The sequence below is a fragment of the Stegodyphus dumicola genome, chromosome 3 (genome assembly GCF_044657685.1).
Source record: "Stegodyphus dumicola isolate Sdum_Otavi_A_Nest chromosome 3, ASM4465768v1".
Taxonomy (NCBI): domain Eukaryota; kingdom Metazoa; phylum Arthropoda; class Arachnida; order Araneae; family Eresidae; genus Stegodyphus; species Stegodyphus dumicola.
In genome coordinates this window covers 75,886,102-75,895,194 of record NC_140770.1, presented here as the reverse complement: position 1 = coordinate 75,895,194, position 9,093 = coordinate 75,886,102, and the positions used below count along the sequence as shown (strand labels likewise).

General features: G+C 34.9%; 1 non-coding gene across 1 annotated transcript; it reads right to left on the bottom strand.

Annotated features, from left to right (window-relative positions):
- Window positions 1–304: 304 nt before the first annotated feature.
- On the bottom strand, window positions 305–377 carry TRNAR-UCU (transfer RNA arginine (anticodon UCU)). Its single transcript has one exon. It is a non-coding gene; the product is annotated as a tRNA-Arg (tRNA).
- Window positions 378–9,093: the final 8,716 nt, after the last annotated feature.

Sequence of the window (9,093 nt, the reverse complement as noted above, 5' to 3'; positions counted from 1 at the left end):
TAAGCTGCCCATGTTCTCAGAGAACGCATATCTGCTCACCAAGATCTAAGAATTTATCTTGTATTCTCGTAGTATAGAAAATAGGTCTTCCAATTTTTTTTTAAATTTAAGAACTGATTTAATGGAAATATAAGGATGAATAATGGAAACCAGAACATGTAACATGTATTTTTTCTCATTTATTTTGTATCATTTTGTTTTAGACTTGCTATACTAAGGAATTGCTACCACAGTCTATTACTTTGAAGCCGATTATATTGTAGACATTATGTTATTTCGAAGCAGGAGACATGAAAGTGAGTAAGGCCCTCGCCGGGGTTCGAACCTGGGACATCTCGAATAGACGTCGAGCGTGCTGACCATTACACCACGAAGGTGTTAAATATTCAGCTGTTTAGTTTCAAAATCTAATATCCAAACTATATGAGCAACAACCCTGGTTAAGAAAGTGTGTGTTAGATATGGAATCATAATTTAAATACCAAAGTAATCAAGTAACGCTAATTTTATTCATTATAATATCGTACAAAAATAAAGCTATGCCATTCTCCAGGGAGAAATAAAAAAAAATAGAACTCCTTTCTAAATTGCTAAACATAGTAACATTAAGAAAAATAAGCATCTCTTTCAATTAATTAACATTTTTACTCAATTAAACAATTTCTCGGTGAATGCAGAAGGGGTCGGTACTGGATGCAAATTGATCCCATCTAATGGTTAGAAGCCTGGGGAGTAAAATCAAAGAATTTTACTTATCCCTATACTAAAACATCTGCTACGTGCTCGGCCTTTTCCCAATACTTGTTAGTGAGAATATCAGAATCAGCGACGGGGCTCCTCGAGTTCAACGTAGACATCATCCCAGGCTAATTCGGTGCATCATCTCCGACGGAAGGAACATCAGATGTTAGTCGACAAACTCTTCAGGTGTCCACTAGGCCTGAGCGATTACATCAAGATTTGAAGGTTATCGAGGCATGGTACCGAGGTAAATGGGATATATGTATGACCGCTGACTATTTGTGGAACATCATGCGAAAATGTCCACAGATTAAACATTACAGGAAAGCCATAAGCGAAATTTTTTATCTTAATATGTATGTTTATCACTTCGTAAAAACAATTTACTATTTGTATGAACAAAATTTAACTTGCACTAACTATATATAACCTTTGTATGAATAAAAATATTCTTTGTGAATAGTGTATTTGGAAAGCTTTTCCCTGAGTTTCCTTTATATAAATATTTTGCACGACTTTTGACATAAAGAACTTATCTTGTAGCTTAGAAAGTTGATCACAGATGATGGATCGAGGAACGGTGGAATGACAGCTTCGGTGAACCCGGCAACTGGCCTTCACGACGAGAACGCATCAGATGCAACACAAAATGAGCAGGTTGTTTATTCCCCTCATGTAGTACATGTAGTAACAGGGTACGAAGGATAGGCACTTAGCTGGTAACGGAGTACGATGAATAGCCACTTAGCTATACAGGGACATTTCGGTCCTTGTATAACTGTAATTGGAACTGTAATTGAAAAACTGTAACTGTTCCTTACATGTAATTGTAACCGTATCCGGCCTTTATATGTAACTTTAACCGTATATGCCTTCGAGTAATTTAGGTACTGTAAATTTCTCGGTGGTGGTGGCAAAACTATGTAAGACCAGAGAGAACATCTGTCCTCAGTTGCTTAGTTTAGAGAAGAGTTCGCAGTATTGGGGCACCTTTGCGCGAACTTCGCCTTTTGAGATGCGCTTTGCATTGCGTTGTGTTTAAGGTTTTAGTGGTTTTGAAGTGCAGCTATTGATTGCGCTGTGCCACACTGAAAATAACTACACGAATACTTTTGTGAAAAGTTCCATAATTCTAAAATGTTTCTTTTAGGAAAATACATTGTATCAAACTATCATCCTTTCTGCGTGCTTTCAATCCATTACAAATCCGTACGTACGCACGTAACAATATGCAATAATTTCCTTTTATTGCAATTTATCAAGTAACCTAAGAATAACATACGAAATAAAATCAGTAAAATCTAAGAAATAGGAAACTTGCCAATAAGAATTTTCGTTAAATATTAGATTTCATATAAAAGAATAATGGAAAGAAACTCGGCGTTTAGAATTAACTTCACTTATTTATTGTATTGCTAATAAAAGAAATATATGTTGTTAATAATAGACTGAACCAATAAAGCAGCGACATAAAAATAGTTTTAAAAATTCCCTCAATGAGTCTATTGTAAAAGCCACTTTATTTAATGGAATGTCTACAGGATTTTGTTATTCAACTGCTTTAAATCCAGAAATTTAATATATTTTATCTATATAAATTCTTGCGTTTCTTAAATATTTCCACAGAAGGCCTTTTTAAAGTCTACTACGTTTTGAAATATGCGTAGTTAAAGTAAATAAGAAACTCTATTATGACGTTAGTAAAGTAGATAATGTACAAAAACAAGGAAGTAAAAAGAGTAAATTTTTCTTCCCATTAAAAAGAATGAATGAAACATAATTACGTATAAAATTATTCAACGAAACATATGAACAAAACCATTTTCATTATAAAATCGCTTAAAGTTTCATTATTTATGAATTTCTCTGGCAGCATATAATGAAGGTGCTTCGAAGAATGAAACATTTAATTATTTTACGCTAAATAAAAGCTTTCAAATATGCAACACAAACACATCTTTTTAGAATAATTAACTGCAAAATAATGTTTATTTTATGAGATCTTCTAATTTTCATAAGTAAATGTTAGGAAATAAAACTACATGAAATCTAAATAAATAAATGAATGAAATAAATATTATAAAACAAGGTAGCGGTGTTTAAGATATGATGATGACAAATTATTCTGGCGAAATAATTCTTTGTCTTTTATCCGCGCAAAAATGACTGAACTTTAAACTGAGTAATACTCGTACATTCCACAGTAGTCGAATATGCAGGGTGAATATGAACAAGTTACGAGCAATAATTGTCACAGAATTTATGGTCGGAACCCAAACGGTTAGTCCCTAGGTGTCATCGTAAATAAATGGTATAAAAAGGGTCAGCCCTCGCGTCCGAAATAAAAGTCTTCATTTCGACCTGAAACTTGATCAAATTCAAGATTTCATCAATTAGGATTAATGAAAATTTCTTCACAAGACCTTTGATAAACAACCCAGCGAACTTTATCCAAGTGCTTTCCTACGAAATCTTGAGCGATCTACGCCGATTCGCCGCCAACCTGTTACAAACAAATCAGGCCAGACAATTGAGATGTACAGATAGCCTCCTATGGTGGTTCGGATTTAATTAACTCTTTTTTTCGTTAATTAATGCACCGCAATTGACTACCAAGTAATCTTAAGACTGTTTATTCCTTTATTGTGTTTTTTGACGTACTGGACTTAACATGCCACTGCTCATCCAGGCAATCTCCGACCCCCAGCAGCCTAAAAAGTAACTGCCATTAACTTAAAAAAACATTTCTTCACCATGTAAATAGTATACATAGCAATTTCTGAATATTTCATGTAATTATTTTGAATTATGTGCATATATATTTTCAGTTAGTGCAGTAGTTCGCAAGCTTCGCCCCTTAGTGAAATAAGATTCGCTGCTTTAGGCCACGTGACCAGCTAAACGGGACCTGACCACAGCCCCTTATTAAGCTCCATCCAGTCTTGGCATTTTCTCGCAGGAAGCAATGGGCTTCAAAGTTTTTCCCACCTCAGCTTATACCTCATCTGGAGAATACGATTTACGGACTTTCTCAGATGGCAGGCCCATTTCGGGATTCACTCAGGAATCCGGAAAGAGCAGGGATAGAAATTTCCCGCTGCATGCCAAAATAATAACAATAGTAGCAAAATATCAAAGTACCCAATGGCATTTCAAACCGTGGATTGCCGAGAAGACTGCTGGTTATACAAGCTACGAAATTTCCAGGGCGATGGACTGGTCGAGGTAGTCCCACAGTTTGGCCACCAAGATCACCGAATCTCTCGTGTTTGGATTTTCCATGTAAGGCCATTGAAACCAATATGGATCTAGTTGCCAGGATTGCCGTTGTTGCCGGCAATATTCGGGAAATGCCTGGTGTTTTCGCAAATATGCATCAGTTCTTATCCCGCAGGTGTGAAGCCTGCATTACAGCTGGCAGATGGTCTTTTAAGCAATTTCTAAGAGCATGTTCTGTTAAAAAATATTTTCTGAAGTATCTCTTTTCATTCTTGTGTTAATTCTTTCTCTGAGCGGCGCAGGAGTTTAGATCCGTCATGAAAACCGGTATTTAAACAGCATTTATTAATTGAGTTTGTATAGTTACTTATTTCAGTCTGCATTTTCATAAACTTATGTTCATTAAGATGATATTTACATTATTAAAGAAAGTAAAAAAGCAAAATATTTTAAATTATAAGCTAATATATGCCAAGTAGCAAAACTTCTGATGACCGGATAAAGCCGGTCATAACGCTCAGAGGGTTTAATGTGACTGTGAAAAACTACCCTTTAACATATCAGCTTCTTCTAACTTTTTCTAGCTGCCTTCTATAACTCCCTAAAGTTTTGCTCAAATTCACCTTGCATAGGCCCAAATAAGAAAACGAGTTACTTGGTCTATGCGAGAGTTACCTGCATCAGGGAAGATTAAATTTCAGGGAAGATTTTAAAGCAATTAGCACGTATTCACGCAGGAAAACTACGAAAACTCCCCTGAATACAACACTTTCATTGGGATCTCAACCTATGTCAGACACCATTGTTTAACGATTTTAACGACCTCCCACTCAAATATGACAGTTCACGTCCTCCCAACTAAAGAGTAAATGAGCCTAATGTAATCAATATTTTAACATGATTTTGAATCAAAATTACTCTATAAATGTTACATTTGAATTTTGCTACCCAAATAAAAATAACAGCAATCTAAAAAATTGCATCTTTACAGGTTCATTAAATTTAAGTCTTCAAAAACTTAGTCAATTAGCGAAAGCAATGATAAGATAACTGGCGAGTTAAAATTTGCTAAACTATCGCATTTTTTATTTCCCAAATGAATTCAAGATTTTTCTGAATGAAAGCACCAGATATGTATCTTTGTTTCAGTTTTTAATGAGAATTCATTTCACTGAATAATTTTCAAGCAAAAATTTCAGGTAAATAGAAGATGCTATGTTGCCTAATTAAAGAAAATGAAATATTTTTACTTAATTAGCAATCAGAAATGAAGTAATTAATTAATTATTTATCACACTAAATTAATTTGGTATTTGAATTATTTTCTTAATTTTCCAGGTTATGAGCATAATTATTTTCAACCCTGTTCTAAGAAGATTTTATTTTTTAATCGAGCAAACATATTTTAATTGAAAGGTAATTATTAATTAACTTAACCGGTGATTAAAATATAAAAACAGACTGATATTTGTTCTATTCTCTCAGGAATTGTTTAGGAAAAAATCTCAGAAGAAAATATGCTTTGTAATGAATAAAGTTTATAATTCTGGTTATAAAGCTGCAATTGGAATTTCGTAATTACCTTAAAAAACTCTGGTATTAAAATATCTCCCTTTGTAAACAATTTTTATTTTTAAATAAATCTTGTATATTAAAGCAAATTCATTACGGTCCAGTCAACAAATTAATAAAATCACTTAATGAGAAGTGTAGTAATACATATATAAGCCTTCTAACGATGCTGTTAAAAACATTTACCTAAAGGGAGGGAATTTAAATTAGGAAGATACATATCTTGATATTCAAACATGTTATAAGTTCTTAATATCATACTGTTTCAAAGAACACACGCAGCCTTGTGGCTTTCAAATAAATATCTAATGTCTTTAGCAAGACGTGTGGAGTCATTAGTTTTTTCGAAGTAAGAAACATAAGTAATGGGCTCTTGCCGAGACGCGAACTCCAGGCCTCACGACTGCTAGCCATACGTGCTTTCCAATTACATACCTAAGGCATGTGATAAGAAGGAAGAAAATACAATTTGGAAAAGTATCCTCAAGCACCTTAAAAAAACAGTTCAGAAGGCCGTTATCATTAGAAATGGAATCGAAAGAAAAACATTCCTTCAACTCAAGGAACTGAAAATTATTGTAAAAAATGATTTTCTATATTACTTTGAGTCCTTTTCTCGCCCATGAATGGCCCATGTCATGCATGGTGAAGGAGACACATTAAAAGATAACTGAAGGGCAAACTAAAGCTACTACCAGTATTAACGTATTAATATAGTTACTGTGTGGCCTTTTTTTCTGAACTATATAGTTGTTATTTTTTATCAGCAAATAAGTGGCTAACAGTAATTATGACTATAATCATTAACTAACACCAGAATCAGGGAGTAGCAGTATAATTGATAAAACCTGTGCTTCTCCTTAACACATTTATATGTTTATCATATTTAGCAAAACTATTCAGCAATTCAAAATTATCTGGAAATTTTATGAGAATTTTAAATATACAACAAGATTATCCTCCTAAATCCTTAATTTTATTTGAAAGTAGCAGAAATATGTTATTGTCCGTTATTTGTTTTCCGCTTGATTCACTGCTCTTCGCGCAACACAATCTTGGAGGCAGTACCTTAGATCCAAGGGTACAACACTTCACGTAGAATCAAATGTCCTGTTCTACAAGCACACGTTTCTAGGAGAAGTTGTAGCTGCTTAGAAGTTGCTAGAAATTTCGCTAAATCTGTCAGGAATATTTTTCCCACCGTACAAATAATTTTAACGCATTTTGTGGTCTTTAATACACTGCTGGCCATTAAAATTGCAACACCGTGAACGAAAGCAAATGAAAAAAAATCATATTTATTGTACGTAAACAGTATGCATGAATACAAAATGATTAAATCTGTAAGCATTTTGGGGATTTACACGGGTGCGAAATTAGTAGAAACAGCTGCTACCTCTGGCAGCTAAAACAGCCCTTACCCGGTTAGGCATGGAGTCGAACTAGGCTTGGATGACAGAAACGGGCAACTCATTCCATGCTGTTTCAAGAGTCTATGCCACACCTCATCAACCGTATTAGCTGGAGAGGGGTGGCGAGCCAGTCTCTCAGCAAACCATGACCAGATGTTTTCAGTGGGTGACAGATTTGGAGACCCTGCAGGCCGGGGCAGCAATCCCTGTGTATCAAGGAAGGTCAGAACACAACTTGAAATATATGATCTTGCATTATCTTGTTGGAAGATGGCGTTTGGTAGGCCTCGAAGATAGGGCACAACCACTGGATGTAAGATGTCAGAAATCTATCGATCTGCGTTCACATTACCGTCAGTCCCGAACTAGAGATGTGCGTGTCGTGTACCCAATGGCTGCCAAAACTATCACACCAGGTGAAGGGCCCCTATGCCGACATTAAATGCAAGCAGGCGACGTGCGGTCTTCTCGGAGTCTCCACACACGTATACGGCCATCAAAATACTGTACACAGAACCGGGACACCTCTGAAAAGACGACATTGTGCCACTGCTGTATCCGGGTTCCTCGTTCGACGCACCACAGTCGCCGTCTCTCTTGTCAGTGGAGGTCTTAAAGTAATGGTCGCCGTGCTGACAGTTCACTCTGTTGCAAACATCGACACTCTGTACGTGCGAATACTGAGCGTGCTAGAAACATGCCCATTTCCTGACTAATGGTCTGTTATGTGGTTATACGGTTTTTCAGGGCTGAGTATGTCTGACTTCTAGAGTGACTTCTAGAGTCATGAGAGGGCATTAAGATCCAGCATGCCATTCAGTATGACCCACAGAAACCCATTTATTCCATATTCGCATGACTGTGTTTGGTGTCGACCATTGGACGGGCGACTTCAGGGAACGATAATTCACATTCTCGATAGGCACCGTTCCTGCCTCTGTCGAATTCCGAAACTTGCTGGTAAGGATTTCTTATTATAATTCGAGGCATAACACGATATTCCGATTAACCTCCGACCTTACAAAGCGCTTTCCGAATGAGAAATCCACTACACAACTTTTCTTTTATACGGTGCTTCAGATGCCGTTTCTCCTTTCAACGTCATCTAAACTGAGTTGAAATACTGATCATTTGCATTTGCCAAACTCTTTTTCCTTTCATGTGATTTTGACAATTGCCAGATCCTCCCTTGCAGTGTACATATGTTCATTTTGTGTGTGTGTGAATTCATTTTGTTTAAAATGAAAATGATAATAAAATTAAAAGATTAGTTGTAGTTCTCAATTTAATTGGGAATTTAATTAACTCCATGAAACAAAATTTTTAGAAACTTAATTCTGCTTCCATATTTGATAACGGCATCACAAAATGTTGCCAAGCCCTAAACAGGTGTTCACCATATTGGTTCAGTGAGTAACCCTTGCTTATATCTAATATTTTGTCATGTGGCAAAAATATTTTTCATGAAATATGGCAGTGAATAGGAAAAAATAAAAATGTGGTGAGCTATGAAAGCTTTAACAAAGAGTTCGCTTTTGTTCTTATAAGCAAACATATTAGGTTTAGATTTAATGTTTTACTTTACGAAAACAGAAAACAAGTAATTGTGCATTAACAATTTATTTTAGTTTTGAAATTTTAAGAAACATAAAAAATTACCACTACCACAGAAAATAAAAAATTACTAAGTTTTCTTCTTTTACATTAATTGACCTTTTAGAAGATTCTAAAGCTGAAAAATGATTTAACAAAAGCGTTACTACCTAAAGCTATTCTTCAAATTCTATTAAAAATTTCCCGTTTAAGAAGATTGTCATTAAATATGAAATATATACTGTTAAAAATCATATTATGGAGACATTGTCTTCGAGCTGAAAACTCGTTCAGCTTCAGGGAATCTAATAACGATAATCTTTAAAATGTTTAGCTTTACACTATTAAAAACTTCATTATGCAGTTTTCCTATTAAAGGCCAAGTCTAGGAAATCCTGAAAATCATTTAATTTTACTTCATGCTTTAATATGAAATTTAATGTTTATATCCTTTTACCTTCCAGCCGTGAACATGTTACTTCCTTTTATTTCATGTTTTTGGATAAAAACATTAAAAATTGCTTTTAATTCTTAATCATTCAATTTTTTTTTTAAT